At 45.3% G+C, this 19,946-nt stretch overlaps 1 protein-coding gene across 1 annotated transcript in view; it reads right to left on the reverse strand.

Annotated features, from left to right (window-relative positions):
- Nucleotides 1-19,946, reverse strand: part of LOC127687015 (stearoyl-CoA desaturase 4) — a 96,175-nt gene that overhangs the window by 74,996 nt on the left and 1,233 nt on the right. The gene's annotated exons all lie outside the window — the stretch shown is intronic.

Here is a 19,946-nt window from a genome sequence, read left to right on the forward strand (position 1 = left end):
ATACAAGTCATGTGTTAGAAATCACTGAGGTACCGATCAATAGCTATACTTAGCATCAAATGCTTGGATTATTACAGATTCAGAATATGTTAAGTTGATGACACATGTTTTTAGCGTAATGATGGATGGAAAATTCTTGCGAGCCTCGTGTGCTCAGGAAATGTTATATAGAGTCCTGCCTGTACCACAGCATAGTGAGATCCAAGAAAGCTCATGGGTAGATATGGAAACAACTGGTGTCTTCCACAGACACTGTCAGGTGTGAAGAATCCAGGTGAGCCCAACAAGAGCACAGTTACAGGACTAACTGCAGACCCAGCTGTCAAGGCCAAAGGCAGTAAAGACAACCCTACAAATACACAGTCCTCAAGGTAGATTGCTCGAAGCACACACCTCAGGTGCAGGCTCACCATCTCCTGGACCCCCGAGCCAGATTCTGACCGGCTGCTGTCACTTGTCCGGTGCGCTTTGGCTCTATCTAAACATTGCTCTTACTGTTACTCATTTCATTTGATTTTCTTTCTTTCTACTTAAGATGTGCCATCAGCTTCTGTGATACATTTTATAAAAGGAACAATGTGTGATTTCTCTTGATGCAGAACCTTCGGTCTCAGGAATCCATATTGGTATGAAAAAGCATGAACTAGCACTTCTTGTTCATATTGAGAGAAAATGCTGAGACACAATGGCCCTGCAATTTGTTTGAGCAGATTAACAGCCATCCTCTCCCACACAAACCGTGACACAAACTGACAGGCAGCTAGACACACACACACACACACACACACACACACGTCCATCAGCACCACCTACAAACTTACAAAAAGTAAATCAGGAACATACAAACACATTGGCAGATGAAAACCATACCAGAAATGCCAGATCCAAGAACTTATCAGACACACCAGACCAACGAAGCATATATCCTCTCACCAAGACTGCTTAGTAGGAAAGATACCTCACATATAAACCCACAGGGCATCGTTGGCCCATCAACCTGCCATCAGACCATTTGGTGTGTGCATTCCGGTACCACAGGCAACAGAACCTCAACTGTATCCCAGGGTTTCAACTCAGCAACATCGTCCCCACTTAAAGTGGCCCACTTGAGTTCCCCGAGACCCACATCTGGCACCCCGGCATCTTGAACTGTTCTGTGTTATTATCTGGTACCCTATAGTGGCATTTTCTTGAGATTCTGTCAGACCTTGACTCCATCCTTATCACAGCTGCTTCGAACACCCTAGCCTCTTTAACTGCTTCATTGTTCTTCTGTAACATATCTTACTGTATAGTGCAATGCGGGATCTGAGACTTTAGTAATTAAGATGATAATAAAAAAAATCTGGATTGTCATAGGCCAGACTATCAAGTGACATCAGGATATTTCTGGTGAGTTACAGCCAACAAAAGTGACTTAGCTTGCATCGCTGTTTAATAAATTCGGACATGCGAAAAGACAAAAATACATCTGTCTACATTTCTGACACAGCCAACTCACAACCATGAGCAGAAATGTCTTCAGGTTTGTCAGCTTGGTCACAGAAGAAGTACAGTTTTAAATATTAGCATGAATTTATTAGGTAAATGAGATTGTTACCCCTTAGCTGTTGAACCCCTAAGGTCATAAGACTGTAATGCCAGCCCAACTCCACTGAGCAGAAGCACGATGAAAACTAATTTCTTTCTGCATTTTACTTATGGACATAAAAAGGTGATGGAAAAAACATATTTAACTTACTCTCTTTGCTTTTGAAGCATTGATACTGGATGATATACGGAAAATAATTGTAAATGGTAGAAAACTTGTTTTCAGGGAGAAACTAAATCATTTCCTTTAAAACAAATTTTTTGAGATTATAATATAAGAAGATCATTTTGCTCTTTACATAAACACAACCCACTCACTCTAAATAATGTTACTTGTATGTATATTTTTAGGGCTGATTGTTTGGTATTAAAAACAATTGCTCTGCTACTCTCTGGCCATGACGATTTTTGCTGCTCTCAGCCTTTCTTTCCTGCCTCTTGCCTCTCTCTGTGTGTGTGTGTGTGTGTGTGTGTGTGTGTGTAGGGTTGAGGCCACATGGGCTTTTCCCCTCTGTCCACATTAGCATGTTTATTGTTGTCATGGTTGGGCTGTCACGTAGGTGATACTTTTCCGGTGTAGCTTCTGACATTATTACAAGACACAATGTCAAGGCAACCCCCCTGACCCTCTAACTCTTACAATCTTTCCCTGCTTCTTCCACTGTGTTTTTGTTGAGGAAAATCATTTCTCAGTGACGACCAGTTAGGTGAACTGCAGAAATGACTCAGAAAATGCTCTTGCAGAGGACTTGGGTTCAGTTCCCAGCAGTCACATGGCTCGGATCACAACTGTCTACAACTATAGTTCCAGGGCATCTAATACCCTTTTCTGACTTTGGTAGACTTTTGCATGCATGTGGTATATACACATGCTCAAGAATGTAACTCTGTGTAACTCTGGCTGTCCTGACTAACTCTGTAGACCAGGCTGGCCTTGAACTCACAGAGATCTGCCTGGTGGCATTAAAGATAAGCACCACCACCACTTGGTTGGTTATTTAAATTTTTATTTATTGGCTGGGTGGTACTGCTCATTTTTAATCCCAGCACTCAGGAGGCAGAGACAGAAGCAGGAAGATCTCTGTGAGTTTGAGTCCAGTCTGGTCTACAGCCTGAGTTCTAAGGCAGCCAGGGCTATAGAGTAAAAACCCCCGTCTAAAAAAACAAACAAAACAAAAGTAGTTAGGTAAATGAAAAAAATACATGTTTATAACTGAACTGCTCATATTTTCACATTCTATTTAGTTATGTTGTAATTTAGAAGTTATAGTGAAAATAGGAGTTCAGAGAAACTCGTAGATTATAGCTCATCATTTTACTTGTTTGTAGCTCCTTAATCTTCTCATGGTTCTTCAATCCAATAGTGCCCTTCAAAATAACTAAGAGCATGAGTTACTCAGGTCCTGATACCCTCTGAGCTGGAGCTGGGTAACCAGGTAGAAGTTTAGGGAGTCACTCCCCTGCCTCATATGTAGCCCACACACAGGTTTCACCAAAATGTTTCTTCCATCAGCATAGACATTCTGAGTGCAAGCCAGTATGAAAGCCCAACACATCAGAAGGAAAAACCCAGTCATGGGATTGCCACCAAGCCTCAATGTCACCATCATTGCTCCATGCCACATTGCCCAACTGAACCGTTAAGGAAGCGGATCCCCCCCCCCCCCCCCCCAAAAAAAACGACCTTTATACTCAACAGCAGGAGATTGCAGTTGCCTGCCTCATCCTAGTAAGGAAGTCTTTTATTTCTAAACCCTGGCAATCATGTAGCCTGAAGGCATGTGGTGGTTTTGTTGTTGTTGTTTTATGCTAAACAAACAAACCCAATCCCCCCAAAGAAACCTAAGATTCTGCTATTGACCATCTGAGCCTTCACCATACTTTGAAGACTGGGGGCGGCTCCAAACATAAACTCTAAGTTAAGGTCAACTAAAACCAAATGTGCTACAATTTTGATTTTCTAACAAGCTTAAGAAACAAAATGCTTGCCAGGAAGACACTAAGCCCAGACTTTGACCTTTAGAACTCAAGTAAAAAAAAGTGTGTCATGTGCTTGTAATCCCAATGCTCTGAAGCCGGGAGACGGACTACTGGACTGGGTTCGAGCAGTCACACAAACAAATCCTGGTAATGCCCACCACTCAAACTTCTACCATTCTCCCAGGTACACAGGAGGAGAAATCCGGCCATGGTTTCAGGCCAAGTACACGTGTCCTTTGTAATAGATACTCAGGGTAAGGAACAGGAACAGTTATGACATTGTTCACCCAAAAAAACCCCAAGATCCCAGACCAGTTCCTTGAGAATCTGTGGCTACAGGTAGACACACACATTCTGTTCTGTGTGCTAACAGGGACTACCACACCCTCTGGGCATGTTCTGCAGGCATGGACTTTGTCTGAAACCAGTGGCTACGGGTCTTGCCTGTACTTCCAGAACACCAGAGGGACAGCAGGGAGATTCTTCTGTTTGTTCATTGGAGTTTTGTCGAACCTTTACTGTGACCCTAAGAGATGGGTGCTACACGGAGAAAAGCAAGACAGAGATTAAAGAGCTCACCCACAGGGCTGACAAGATGACTCAGTGGGTACAGGAGCTTGCAGCAGAATCTGATGACCGAGTTACATCTCTGGGCCCTAGATGGTGGAAGGAGAGAGCTGACCCCAGCAAGTTGTCCTTTGACCTCTACGCATGTGCTCTGGCAAAAGGGAAGGCCACCCCGTCATCTAGTATTTACCGTCATCTGGAGTGTTAGTAGCTCGCTTTATGAACCCAGGTTAAGTGGCTGGGGAGATGGCACCCACGTAAAAGCATGGCTTAAGTAGAAGCCCAAGCAGTTCCAGCGCTTGGAAGGCTGACTCGGGATTCCTGGGCTAGCTAGCTAGCTAGACTAGCCGACCTCGGGGATCAGCGAGATCTTGCTTCAACTAAATAAAATGAGGACACCCTGTCAACTTGTGGTGTATACACACACACACACACACACACACACACACACACACACACACACACACACACGGGCTCTTCGCTACACAGGCCAGGGTCTAGCTGATGTGCAAAGCATTCGACTCTTTCATCCCTGACATCAGCCTGGAAGGCTCGGGAACACTTGGCTGGCGTGCTCTCGCATGCTTTCACGACCCAATCTTCCGTGTGCTTTGCTGAGGTGGCACTCTGCCTCCTACGTGACCGCCTTGCCCTGCCCGGTTTAGTCTGCTCCCGCGACCTCCGAGGCAGCCGAGGACCAGAGCCCACACCCAAGGCCTCTGCGTTCCTCCCTGGCCGAGAGGGAGGGTTGTGGGGGAGTTACAGCATCCCTTAGAAACACCCTGAGCTCCAAAACTGGAGGGTGACCGCAAGATGCGCGGGCTCCTCCCTGGCCAGGGGCGGCGCCTCCTGATTGGAGCGGGCGCGGGCAGAGCCGCAGAGCGGACGCTGATTGGCTGTGCGGAGTCAGGCGCTGTGGGCCGAGTGGACGGGAGTGACCTTGGGGGCTCTGAGTGAAGGGCCGCGACTCGGGCGTGTCCCCGGGTTGGCCTGGGTGTGGGCTCGCTGAGGGCCAGGGTAGGAGTGTGAGCACCGCCTGCCCTGCGGTAGGGCAGCGAGGAGGCCAATCGTTCAGGCGCTGCCCTCCTCCCCGGGATGCTTTAATGGGGCATTCAGTCAGCACCCAGTACTGAAGGTCCAGGGGACGGTAGTTTTGCCGGGGTCACAGGAATGCCTGAGGTGACCCCAGAGAAAGTTAAATAGAATTACATACAAGCAAACTAGCCCTGGATAGGTACACAAATCTAATGAAAGCAGATACCCACATATTGGTGAGCAAATATTTGCAGAGCTTTTCACACTTGCCAAAAGGTGGAGCCAGCTCAGTTGTTGATCAGTCGATGAGTTGGTTACACCGGCCGAGGTACACACATTAAGTACTTTATAGGCAATAACAAGGAGTGAAGTATTACTTGAGTGAAATGGGGACATGACCACGCCAAGGTCTTGTTGAGGAGAAGGTCTTTAGTGTAGATAGGAGGGAGAGTACTGCCAGAGGCGTCTGGAAGAGTCCAGAGCTGACCAAACATGACCAGCAGAGAACCAGGCCCTAGAGGAGAGAGAAAGGTGGAGAGCGAGAGAAAGAGAGAGAGAGAGAGAGAGAGAGAGAGAGAGAGAGAGAGAGAGAGAGGCCCAAGGTGACCAAGACCCCAAAACGGCAGGGTTTTATAAGAATGAGAAGGAGAAGCTGGGTGGGGAGGGGGAGGGGAAGCCCACGAGCTGAGGAAGTTTAGGGTAGGGGGCCTGCAGGCAGGGAGCCCTGGGGACCAGCAGACACTTTGATATGCTAATAGGCACCACAGGTGGCCAGCTGTCTCTAGTTTTCTTTTGAACCCGACACTACTAATTTCTGCTACCCAACTGTTTGCCTAATCAGGGCTAGGAGTGGGGCAGCACACACGGGCCATCCGTTGTCTAATCCCCTATCTCTGAAGTACAGGCCAGTACTGTCCTAGGACAGTGCATTGGTTTGTGCTAGGAGTGGGAAAAGGTTGGCTTGTGGCTGAGAAGATTAGATGATTAGAAGATTAGAAGATTGGCGAATGGTTTTAAGGATTTTGGGTGATGAACTGTTTTAGAAGGCCGTGGGTGGCCCAGGCCTCTAGGGAGGCAGAGAGGAAGGAAGGTGGATCTCTGTGAGTTTAAGGCCAGCCTGGTTTACAGAGCTAGTTCTAAGACAGCCAAGGCTACACAAAGAAACCCTGTCCTGAACCCCGCCTCCAAAGGAAATGTTTTAGAGAAAACACTGGTTACACAATATTATGAATGTATGAAATGCATTGAATTGCTCATTTGGGTTGCTTTTGTGTTTTATATGGTGGCGTTCCACTTTAGCTAAGCATGGAAACATGTGACCTTTTGCAGTCACTTTCTCTGGTTTCTCCCTTCTCCAGGGCTGGCAGTGTTTGTTACAGCCTAGCCTGGACTACTCACCACTGCTGGAGAAATCCAGGGGGAAAGGGCCTGTTGGTTCTTCCTGATCAGGCCTTCCCCTGGGGCCCACAGCCAGTGTGAGTCAGCACAGCACACATTGCTCTTCAGGAGCTCCTGTGGCTTCAAGAAGCCCTGAGTATCCCCGTGGAAGGGGTGGGGGCAACTGCCTGTAGCAATAGTCTCAATTCTGATCCTGGAATCCATGGCTTTTGCCTCAAGGTCGGCATTGAAGAATCAGCGCTTGGCTAATGCCACAGAAACTGTGAGTTAACTCTAGGTTGTAGAATTGGACCCTGTGTCATTCCCCATAGTTTGTCACAGAGATGTGAAGTGGTAAGAGGTCTCTCTGCCCACTTCACTGACTACGGACCACAGACACAAAGAGGCATCTCCAGTAGAATAAGATGCGTTTGAGGAGTTCAGAACTGTACAGGAGGTGGCAGGTTAGCTCCTGCGGCCTGAGGGCAGTGAATCAAGTGTGGTTGACTGTTAAGATGACTTGTTACCAAAACTGGAGAGAAGGCTGGGTGGTTAAAAGTGCCTCTTCCAGAGGATCCAGGTTCAGTTCCAGGACCCACATAGTGGCTCATACACATCTATAACTCCCATTCCAGGGGATTTGACTCCATATATGCAGGCAAAACATACACATAAAATACAAATAAAATAAATATTTAAAAAGATGGTTCGGTTATAGATTGTGATGGTGTCCTGGGCTTAGTTTGTGACTGACGTGGGTGCTTGGGAGATCGAACTTGCTGCTGCTGCAGTCAGGTGGGACACCCTCTAGACTGCAGCATCCGGCCAGAGAAATGCTGTCATGGGTGTCAGTATTGTGCCTCCCGTTTAGTGGACTCCGAATGTGAATCTCCTGCTCACAAGAAACTCCAGTTTGTGCATTTGTAGTGGCCTAAGTCTTTCAGATTCATGTTGAAGGTGGACTCTGGATTTCTTCTCACTACTGTAAACAGGTGTAGCAAGACTTGCTTATCTCACGAGTCACTGTAAAATCTGAGACTGAAGAGCTTACTTTCTAGGATGATGATAATACAGCGTGCTTCTCTTAAAGAAAAACTTTAACTTTCCAGGTGGTGGCGGCTGCTCAAACGTTTAATCCCAGCACTTGGGAGGCAGAGGCAGGCAGATCTCTGAGTTTGAGGCCAGCCTGCTCTACAGAGTGAACTCCAGGACAGCTAGGGCTACACAGCGAAACCCTGTCTCTAAAAGCAACCAAAAGAACAAACAAAAAAGCTTGAACTTAACCAACACTTCACTAATTTATTTTGGTTTGAATCTCAACTATAAACTGTGGTAACAGCAATAAAAATACAAGAAATTTTTTTTCAGGCAGGCATTGTGGTAAAGCTGTGCAACCAACAGAGTGATTTAACTTTTGAACAGTTTCGTCGGCCCCCATAAAAGAGTGCCTACTGCTGTCACTTCCTTTTGTTGCTCTATTGCCCACGGCCGCTTTCAGTCTGTTAAGTGACTCTAGACATTTCACATAAATGGAATTATACAACATCCTGACTTCTGTGTCTGACTTCAAGGCCTCATAACAGTGTTTGTCTGGGCTCTCCATGTTTTTCTTTTCTTTTCTTTGTTTCTTTGTTTCTTTCTTTCTTTCTTTCTTTTTTTATTTACTTATTTTATGTATATGAGCACACTGTAGCTGTTTCCAGACACACGAGAAGAGAGATCCCATTACTGATGGTTGTGAGCCATCATGTGGTTGCTGGGATTTGAACTCAGGACTTCTGGAAGAGCAGTCAGTGCTTTTAACCACTGAGCCATCTCTCCAGCCCTCTCCATGTTTTTCTTATGAATCAGACTTCATACTTTTTCATGGCTGAATAAAATGTCAGCATGTGAATATATTACATTGGGTTTTCAGTTTTGAGTGGGTATTTGTGTGGTCTTCTGTTGGGCAATTCCATAATGCAGGAGTGAACATTTATGTACAAGGGTTTTTTGTGGACATATGTTCTTGTTTTCTTGGTCATATACCAAAGAGTAGAATTACTGGGCCACATGGTACCTTATATTTTAACTTTCTGAAGAATGGCCAGTGTTTTCCTCAAAGTAGCTACACCATCTTAGATTCCTCTTAATGGGTTTTAGTTTTTCCAAATCCTATTCAACATTTGTTGGGTTTTTTTTTTTTTTTTTGCTTTTTTTGTATATTCATTTAATTATTATAATTATAGCTATTCTAGTGGGTATGGGGTACTCACTTGCTGTGTTTCAGATTTATATTTCCTTGTTTGCTGCTGATGTAGAGTGCCTTCTATGTAATTATTGGCTATTTCTGTTTCTGCTTTGCAGAAATGTGAGGACCAACACTTTTGCTAGTTTAGAACCAGACTATTTGTCTTCTTATTGTTGATGTATAGGAGTTTCTTTTATATTCTGTACCTCATTCCCTGCGAGACACACAGTTTATACATGCTTTCTTTAGTCTATGGCTTGCTTTTCCTTTTTTATTTACTTTTTATTTATTTATGTTTTTTTTTTTAATTTTTAAGACAGGGTCTCACTATGTAGTTGAGGCTGGGCTCAACCTGTGATCTTCCTACAAGTCATCCTAGAAGCAAGGTCGTCCATGATGGGGAGAGGAGTGTGCAGAGGACAGAATTGCACACCAAAGCCAAGTCTGTACCTGTTGCTGTTCAGCTCCGTGGCTGGCTCAGAGCTCCGTCATCAGCATTTGGATTGGTCAAGATTTATGAGAGAAATTTTCTGGACTCGCAATATCTCTAGAGCGGTTTGGCAGACAAGAGTTTGTCTAGGGTCATCAAGGTGCTAGAAGCCCCAGTGGTGGCTGTGGAGAGGGTCTGGAGGCCTGGGAAGGAGACAACCAGCTGTGTCTGCCAAAGACAAGAAGAGCTCCACCATGTTGTGTCTACAGGAGGGGAGCTGCCAAGACGCACAGCCTTGCGACCCTGAGTAAACGGAGAGAAGAAACCACAGGAGAAATGAGAAAGATGGAGTGGACCTAGGAAGGCAGAATGAAGGTGGTTCAGAGGTTCCTACCCTGACCCTAAGACCCCAGGGAGGGATGCTTGAGAGCAAGGAATGGGGAAAAGGAGGCACAACACTGTTGGCAGAAGCCTGGTTCTTATCAACCCAAGAAGCAACTTGGAGTAATAAACTGACCCATCTTTGAGACAGTTTCCATCGCACGACTCAGGAGTTGACAGTCCCCTGGGTATCTTGGAGACCAGACCCCCTTCTCAGGAAGTTACTTCTGAGAAGCTTCCTACCAACCCTGCCCCTCAGCCCGTCCATCTCTGCCTTGAGATTGGAGGAACAGGTGGTCCAGATCATCCGTCCTCTGCTCTGTGTCTCTTGGTGGACCTCTTTGAGATATAGAGTCAGAACCACGATCAAATGTTTAGGTCACCACCGGTTCTGTCGTTCCAACTCTACCTTTTCAAACCCTTTCTTGCTTTGGGAGTTTGGGAATCCCACTGCCTTCTTAATATTGTCAGAGGCTAATACCCTAAAGATGGCAGGGCCAAATAACAAAGGATGCTGGACAAGCAGTGTCTCAGGGACCTGGACACACCCTCCCATAATACCTCTTGTTCTATGAAACAAATGATCTTGTTATAACAGAAAGGCAAATTCCTTTCCCAGTTGAGACCACTTTTTCTTACTATATACATGGATTCTTTTTAGACCCTTACTCTAAAAAATATTTAGATATCTGATTTACTGCTGTGTTCTGATGTTGCCAAGCTCTGGGCTCGGGGCAAAAAGAAAGGATGCTGTGTGGAGGGCTCAGTGTCTGCTTGGGAAGCAGCTGGTTCTGATCACAGAAACACATCCTTATGACTTATTCCATGTAACCTCATCCTTACTTAACAATCACACCTGGCATGATAATTCTTTCCCATTATAATTTACCTGCTTTGCAAGCTCTCTCAAATAAAGTTATTTTTCCCCTCCCAAGGGTCATAACGATTAAGCTGCACTACACAAAGGTTGTTGCATCTCTGGATTACGCCACCTACCCTGCAGTACAGAGCACTTCACTAAAGTCTGAGGCAAAGACTTTACCACTGGACTATCCAAAGGATGCCAAACTTTCAGAGGCAGACAAGAAAGGACTTATGAATGACAGCATTAGTCTGAGACACAATGAGAGAGCTACAGAGATAAGATGGGGGTGAAAAGATAACTGTATCAGCTTAGCATCATAAAGAAGAGGTATTGCCCTTTGATACTTAAGCTTTTTTTTTTTTTTAAAAAAAAAGAAGAATAATGTACACAGCTGTGCTATGGTATGTGACTTTAATCCCAGCACTCAGAAGGCAGAGACAAACAGATCTGAGTTCAAGACCAATCTGGTCTACAGAGTGAGTTCCAGGACAGCCAGGACTACGCAGAGAAATCCCATCTCAAGAAAAAAGAGAAAGAAAGAAAGAAAGAAAGAAAGAAAGAAAGAAAGAAAGAAAGAAAGAAAGAAAGAAAGGAAGGAAGGAAGGAAGGAAGGAAGGAAGGAAGGAAGGAAGGAAGGAAGGAAGGAAGGAAGGAAGGAAGGAAGAAAGAAAGCGGGAGAAGGGAAGGAGAGAGAGAAAGAGAGAGAGAGAGAGAGAGAGAGAGAGAGAGAGAGAGAGTGTTGTACAGGAGTGGTTAAAGGTCATCACCATCCTGGTAGTGTTTTTCTATAGTTAGAAGCAAAACATTAAGCTTCTGCCCAGGTGACATTTGGAACAGGATCTCAGCCACTCTTGTGGCTCCCGTCTCCAGCTCTCCTAATCCTGGCTAAGAGAACAGCCTTAGACACTCTCTTCCGGTCATAAGCCAAGCCAAGAGCAGCCATGCAGTCGATGAAGAACGTGGTGAAGTTGATGTGCCAGCGGTACTCACTGGCGGAGTAGTCATAGGGGAAGGCGTGGTGGTAGTTGTGGAAGCCCTCGCCTGCAACAGAAGCCAGGAGAGCAGTTAGGGGGCTCGGTGATGGCTGCTTCAGTTTTGCACACCTCTTACCTGGAAGGTACCTTGAACCTCAGAGAACTGTGCTGCTGTTTATGGAATAGATGACCCCTGGTGCTTCTACCCTGAGGAAATAAGAGCTCTTCGAGCATCTTAAATGTATTGAACAATCTCACTTACTCATGGGGTATAGGGCTTTGTGGGGAAAGATGTTTCTATCGTGATAACTAGATGAGAGAAGATTAGTATACTGACAAAATACTTCATCTTGAAAAAAGCCAGAGCAAACTTAAATACTGACCCAAGACCCTAGTGGCTCTATGTCTATATGTATGTTTTCTGATGAGATGGAATGGGATGTGTGCTTCTTACAAAGGTGAGTGAGCTCACCCTTAACTATGCTGTTGGTGCTCTGTAAATGTGGGGGATTCCAACAGAAGAGGCAGCAGCAGCTGGGATGCCAAGCACTGGAGTTCCCGCAGCTGCTGCCAGCTCACAGCGGGCTGCTTCCATCTTTGATCTTGGGTGAGGGAAGTACTGATGAATTAGAAGGACTACGAATATTCTTGGAGATTCCTTAGTTAGTTTGCTTGTTGAGCTAGGGTTTCTCTATGTAATAGAGCCTTGGCTGTCCTGGACTTGCTTTGGAGACCAGGCTGGCCTCAAACTCAAGAGATCCTCCTCCCTCTGCCTTTGGAGATTCCTTCTAACTGCTGATGTTCTGAGAACTCTTGAGACAAGCATTCACTTTGACCAAAAGGAAAAAAAAAAACAGTTGTGTGTGTGTGTGTGTCGTTGTTGTTGTTTGTTTGATTTTTTTTTTTTTTTTTTTTTTTAGAGTCAGGATTATTCCCGTGGCAGATAAAAGAAAACCCTACAGATCATTCACAGAACTTTTCTTTCCCACGGATTGCCACAGAAACAATGTTAGCTTCGCCAAGTTAGCACAAAGATCAACTAATAAGAGATCCGGGTCTTGAATTTCCCTGGATAGATTAGGAGTAATTGGCAAAATCAGGAAAGTGAAGGTGTTAGGATTCTGTCTAAGCTCCACCCCACAGTTACCTGGCAACAGCCTACTATAAAAAGGGCTGCTCCAGCCCCTCCTCTCTCTTATTCTCTCACTCTCTTAGCTCCTCTCTTGCCCTCTTGGGCTCTTCTCTCCCCCTCCCCCCTCCATGTATGAATGGCCGGCCTCTGCTTCTCTATGCTTTCCTTCTCTCTGCCTTTCTCTGCCTCTACTGCTCCCTTAACTCCCATCCCATGCTCTGAATAAACTCTCTTCTATACTATACCATTATGTGTCTGGTCCCTCAGGGTGAAGGGATGCCTTGGCATGGGTCCACTGAGGCACCCCTCCCCCCATACCACCGCAGAACATATTCTCTTAACCTATTTCTCTTTTTATGATCACAACAGAAGGGATTTCAGACCCAGAGATGCTGCTAACCAGGCTTCCTTGTGGTTGTGTGTCCTGTCTTCATGGCAGGATGTCCACAGTGTCCACCTGAAGCACGTAGGAGAACACCGGGCTAAGGCTGCTAGTGAAGATTTGTAATTTCTACACTCGGGCATCAAGAAAAAGAGATCTTCAGAGATCAACTTTCACAGATAACAGGAGCGTAAGACAGTAGGGGAAGGTAATTAAAGATGCCAAGAAACAAAACAAAACAAAACCAGACTGGCAGCAAACAGCTGGAGAAGACGCAAGGGCGAGATAAGAAGACAAAAGAGATAAGAAGGAAGTCGATTGGTCAAGCAAGAGTCCATCAGTCACTCCGGACAACCAGTCATGGGAACCTGAGTTGAAGAGGCTCCCTGCACATTCAGTTACAGAACAGAATGCATGACAGGCCACATTCGCCTATGGAAATCTTGTAATTGTAGAGTGTAAGTCATTTATTTCAGGAGCATCAAATCTAGAACATGTTCAGAGGTAGAAGGGATTTGATTTAGAAAAACTAGGGCAGGAAGATGAAGAGGAAAATATATTCAAGATGGTGCACTTGGACTTAGTGAACTAAGTCAGAATTACTCTTTCTGCATTCTACATAGCATGATTAGATGTAGAAAGGCTTACTGTCTTTCCGACCGACCCTGCTGCTGGATTCATTCGTTTCCTAACTGAAGTGAGATGCTAATCAACCCGGAAGAGACAGGAGAATGACAAACTTAACAGGGCTTAATATAGCCTGCGTGTAGTGGCCCATGCCTTTAATCCCAGCTCTTAGGGGGCTGATACTGGTCAGTCTTTGTGTGTTTGAGGCCATTTTGGTGTATACAGCAAGTTCCAGGACAGCCATGGCTACATAATGAAATTCTTTAAAAAGGCCTAACATACACGCCATTTGGAGACTGTTTTGGACCTGGTGTTTTTCACTTTTTCTTTTTTTATAACAGGATTTTTGACTTTTGTATATGTTTCTTTAAAACAAAACAAAATAAAACAAAACCACCCAATTGGTTTATTTATTTATTTATTTTTTTGTGGCTGTTTATTTTTGAGACAGGGTCTTGCTGTGTAGCCCTGGCTGGCCTAAGACTTGCTGTATAGATCAGACAGGCTTTGTACTCAGATACTAGGCCCTGGTTTTAAGATAGAAGAACAGAGACACAAATTATCATTAAAAACAACCTTAGGAACCACATGTGATGGGTCATACCTGCAGTTCCAGCATTTTGGAGGCCGAGGCAGGAATGCTGGTGCAGCTTTGAGGCCAGCCTGAGTTACAGAGTGAGTCCCAACTTAAAACAAACTAATCTTATACTGTCTTTCAGGTTTCCAGCCAAAAATCCTAACTAGTAGATCACTGAGTGTAGTCATTCTGTAGACATCTGACTTACCCAGTGTTCCTATGATAGTTAGAATATTTTCTCGGGCGTCAATGTTCTTGTCGTAGGGGCGAGACCCGTAAAGGTGGGCGACACTATTCACCAGCCAGGTGACATTGAGAGCTAAGGTATATCTCAGTAAAGTGGCAACAAAAAAACTGTGTAGAAAAGTCTCATCCCAGCAATACCAGGGCACCAGCGTGGGCAGGATGAAGCACATCAGGAGGAGAGCGGGTATATAGTACCTATGGGGAGAGATCACACACTGAGTCTAGAGAAGCCACTTCTACATCTACCTGAAGTGTCTACTCCTACACTGTACCGAGCAAGCTTCCATCCTACAACTGTAGGTATGGGGGAAGAGCAAGGGCAGAAACCATCAGGAGAGAGTGGGGTAGATGATCTTTTGAACAAACGACCTTATATAATTTTTTAAACGAGGCAATAAGGACACATTAAATGCCTTGCCTAGGATCACACCACTAAAAGCCAGTGTATCAAGTATGACTGCCCGTCGCCTGACAAGAAATCCATTGTTCTTTTCCACAGAACACAAAACCATGTTACTTAAACAAGTCACAAACTCATAGCCAGTTCCGCTGTCTGGGCTCCTGTCCATGTGAATTTGAGTTTCTTTTCCTTTTTTTCTTTGTCCAACAAGGTCATTGGCACAGACGGTGGCATGTCCTGGCTGCATTTCTTCCCACCATCTAGTTTTTCCCTGTTTCCCATCAGGAGGCCCACTGAGTGTCCTTCATCATCAGAGGGTCTCTGTCCCTCTGGGGCCTAGTTCCACTGTCCATCCTCATTCAGACCACGACACCCTCATTCAAGGGAGTCGATTGCATCTGATGACTGCGGAGTTTTTTTGTTTTTGTTTTGTTTTGTTTCTTTTTTAGAGACAGGGTTTCTCTATATAGGCCTGGCTGTCTTGGAACTCACTCTGTAGACCAGGCTGGCCTTAAACTCAGAGATCTGCCTGCCTCTGCTTCCAAGTGCTGGGATTAAAGGTGTGTGCACCACCACTGGCCGGCAATCGCAGAGATTTTTTATACCCTCTCTTTGTATATCCACTGAGCCAACTATTTTTTTTCCCCTTTATATCTTAGGGACAATGAGTATTCTGCACATTCTGCTTTGTATCATGATTATTTTATACTTTCTTGGTCTCTCCACCTCAAAGGCTAGAAATTCCTTGAGTGGAAAGACTTGACTATATTCACTTTTATGTCTTTACCTATTCTAGATACATTAGTAATAGATCAACTTGCATTTAATAGCATCCATAAAAATTGTTCAAAGGGCATGAACTGAACAAAACAGTAAAGTCTCTTTATAGGCTCTGAGCCATTAAAATGAGTTTGAAATGGTGGTCTTAAACATACAAGCCCCCAAATCTCTCAGCTTTTAAAGTTATAAGAGAAAAGGTGGGGCCAGAGAGATGGCTCAGTAGTTAAGAGCACTGGATGCTCTTCCAGAGGTTCTGAGTTCAAATCCCAGCAACCACACTGTGGCTCACAACCATCTGTAATGGGATCTGATGCCCTCTTCTGGTGTGTCTGAAGACATCCACAGTGTACTTATATAAATAAAATAAATAAATCTTAAAAAAAAAAGACAAAAAAAATTAAGATAAAAGGTAGAGTCCCTAAACCCCAGGTGCCCTGGGCTGCAGTTCCAGTTCTATCCCCATATCCCACTCACCTCCTCTGGAACATCACCAGCTTCTCAGCCTTTAGGTCAGACATGTCCAGTTTTCCACCCTTCTCTTTGACGGCTGGGTGCTTGCGCACAAGCAACCAACCCACATGAGAGAAGAAGAAGCCACGGCGGGAATTGTGAGGATCAGCGTGTGTATCTGAGAACTTGTGGTGGGCGCGGTGATCTCGGGCCCATTCGTACACATCATTCTGAAAGCACAGGGAAGAGGAGCCCGCTACTGAGAAGAGATGTTCTCCAAGGAGAATGCAAGGGCCTAGATGTCTGCAAGGGCCTAGATGTCTGCAAGGGCCTGGGACTCTCAGTCCAACTCATAGGATCCTTTGTCTCCCCCAAGGAGGCCTTGGGGAGCACCCTTTCCTGCACACTTGTCCTCAAAGCTTTCAGGGGAAGGCAACTTACAGTCTTGAACTCAGAAATAGCACTGTTGCTCCCTGAGATTGTGTGGTAGATAGGGAGAAGGGTGGTAATTCCCAACCCCACTTTCATTAGCAAAGAACAGTAGTTCTTCAGGCAAGGACAGGATCCTAATGGAAAGCCTAATCCTTGAATATGGGCAGTTTGAAGCAGTTGGGCTTGGGGCCTGGAGTGTTGGTCTGTGAATACAGATGTGGGAAGCTCTATCTTGATACCTTCATAATGACAGGTTACTCAACCAGTAATAAGACCAGTATGTAACTTATGAGCTTGGGCACATTTCCTAAGGACCTCTTATGTGGAACTTGCTAAACTTTTAATTATGCACCAATAATATCACCCTCTTCCTTTTTCCACACAAAGAGATCAGGAGAATTCAGGGTGTAAACTGCTAGGGCAGAGATGATTATACACATATGTCAAGAATTTCCAATATTGCCATGCAAGAAAATTTTGTTTCCTGTTTTCCTTTTCTCTCACAATGAGCTCCACATGGCAAGCTATCTGTTGTTACTTGCTAAACCTGATATCAAGGGAAGCTTCCTTCTCTTAATTCCCTTCTTTCTGTGTTATAAACTTATGCCTCAAACAGCTTCAATAGCTCATTTGGCCAGCATGGTAGCCACAGGTAGTATCCCAACATTGCTCTATGAAACTACTCATTAACATAATTTCATCATCTGAAATGAGGGGTAATAACAGTATCCACCTCTTAAGACATCATAGAGACTTAATGAGAGTTCATCTATGTCAAATGCTAGCATGTTGCCTGTAAAGAGTCACTGCCATTAGAAATGTCTGATTTACTATCTAGAGCAAGAGTCAGTCCTTTTCAGTCCCACTGCAGTGGGAACTTATGGTAGGCATCACAAAGGGTAAGTGTAATGTTTATTGATGGTCTCGGAAACCAGGGTCAGTGCCTAACTAATGCATGATGGCCTTTTATGCTGAAAGGCCACATCAGTCACTCTGTGCGAAAGCATAGGAACCTGGTCAAAAATGTCCCAGTAGTAACTAGAGATCCTTTCCTAAGTTTCCCTGCCCAGTGACTCTTCAGTTATCTTATGCTCTGTGAATCTCAGAACTAAGCATGTGACCACAGAAGACCAGGAGAGGCAATGGCTACCCTGTTGGCGCCTCTCAGGGCTTTGACTCCTTCTCCTGTGTCCTGGGTCATCAGGAGATGTGACACACAAGTGCTGAGAAGAGCCAGATTTTTACCTGGAACGCCATGGTGTTGGCAATGATGAGGAAGATCCGCAGGGGCAGGCGTGCCTTATAGGTTCGATGGGTCCACAGGCGATGAGCTCCAGCTGCCATGCCCAGGCCAGAAAATATATGTAACATCCCCACTGCAAAGAAAGACAATGGAGGTGACCAACAGCCAAGTTCATCTGGTAAGAATGTTAGGACGCCCCTTTCTTGTGTCTTTGTAAGTCTGGAATGGGGATCTGGTTTCTCATGAAACCTAGGGTTATGAATAGAAGCAAAATCTTTTGACACCAAAGCAATAGGAACAAAGCATAGCCAAATCTATGGACAGACAGGCAGGACGTTCACAAATCTTGGACTTGTGGGTAAGAGGACTCACGGGAGGAGACCAGGCTGCTCTCTGGAACAGGGGGAGAGTCAAGCTTTTACTGATTGGCTAAAGTGATAACACGTGGGTAGAGAGACCCAACATCTCTCTGATGAGCTTTAAGTGCACAAGCTGATGTTGTGGCCTAAATAACAGGAAGGAGGGATATAAGCAAACAAGTCATGCTTTTACTCAGTAAGCAGCTGAAGGCCTCTAAGTTTATTTGCCTCTCTCCCACTGGGGCATTCCTGTATCAGCGATGCCTTGCTCTCTGTGGCTGAGAAACGTTCATCACTTGAATAAATCACCATCACCCTCCACCCTGTCCACGTCCCAGACCTGCCACCCTGGAGTGGACATGGGCTCAGGAAGTATAGACACTGAGGGGGTAGGGCAGGGAAGAGGGTCCTAGCCATGGTCCTCATGCAGAAGCATTAAGCCAGGTCCTGTGTCCTTTGACCTAAGCTAATTTTCTTTATAGTGTTGAAGACCATCAATGGTTCCCACAGTGCTTAAGGACACACACACACACATGGGTGCTCTCAAAACAGTAGCTGGATCAATCTGGGTACTGCCAAATTAGAAGACACCCAAGTGGCAAGGGGCATGCTCAATGCAGAGCAGAGACTATTTGTCAGCCAACACAGTATCGTGCCATTACTGTAGCTGTAGAAAGGTGGCTCTATCAGGGACATCCAGTCCTGTATAAAGTCATATTTGTACAGGGGCTTAATCTTCACCAAGTATATTAACATTCTTTTATTCACTGCATACATTAAATAGTGTAACACTATTGTGACATCACAGTTGCGGAAGTGCATGACATAAGTGGCATGTTTTTCCAGGAGCACAGGATTGATAAAATTAGAACCGGTTTGCAGCTAGTGTTTCCGGCAACAATCAATGTATTCTGGCTCCAGCTCTAGCATCTGCTTCCTGACGACAGAGCACAACTGCAGCTCAAGAGGTTGCACTGTCTAAGGTGGGAAAGGGGACACTGAAGGGAGTCATCTGTTCCTCTGATTGGTAGCAAGAACATAAAAGCTAGGACCTTGGTGAAAAAACAGAAAACAAAAAACAAAACCAACCAACCATCCAGACAAACAAACAAACTATACACAATACTCCAAGGGACAGCTGGAAACAGTGGCTGCTCAAAGGTTACAGAACTTTAAGACTGGAGAGCTCACACATCATACGAATAGCCCTATGTCCTTCCAAAGCCAAAGATAACGAGTTACTAATGGAAAGATATCAACAAGAGGGTAAACACAACCTTGACTTTGGGAGGTCATTCAGCTTCCTGCACTGGAGCCTGAGGCTTGCCAAGCACAGTTTGGTCAAGAACTGAACTGAATGAGGTCTACAAGGAGGACCCAAGTGGGAAGGGAACTAGTAGGGGCAGAAACTATTTGAAGACTTCCCTTCTAGGGAGCAGGAAAGAGGAGACTCCATAGTCTATAGGGGAATGTACGCAGGCCCTGGGTTCCTTATTCTGCAGCTCATGTTTGGGGTACCCAGCTGCTTCACCAGGACGACTGCCTCTGACCTACAGAGAAGCCACCCTGCTCTATGTGGGTATGTATGTGATGCCTTGTGAAAGAACAAGATATTCCCAACCCAAGAGTAGGCCACACTGGGCAGGATCTTGAGGCAGAAAATGTTCCCGTTGCATTTCCCTGAAGGCACTTGAGGCTCCAGAGTCTGGATTTCACCACTTACGAGTTCTAGGAACTGGGGCAGATGCAGCCAACATCTGGCGATGGAGCCAACATCTGGCCAGTTAGCCTTTTTTCTACCACTACCCTTCAAGAGAGGGTACACCGAAAGAACCAACTGCTGATACTTCCCTAGTCAATCTCCCAGCGTCTTACTGAGGAGAACTTGT

The sequence above is a fragment of the Apodemus sylvaticus genome, chromosome 1 (assembly GCF_947179515.1).
Source record: "Apodemus sylvaticus chromosome 1, mApoSyl1.1, whole genome shotgun sequence".
In the NCBI taxonomy this organism is placed as follows: domain Eukaryota; kingdom Metazoa; phylum Chordata; class Mammalia; order Rodentia; family Muridae; genus Apodemus; species Apodemus sylvaticus.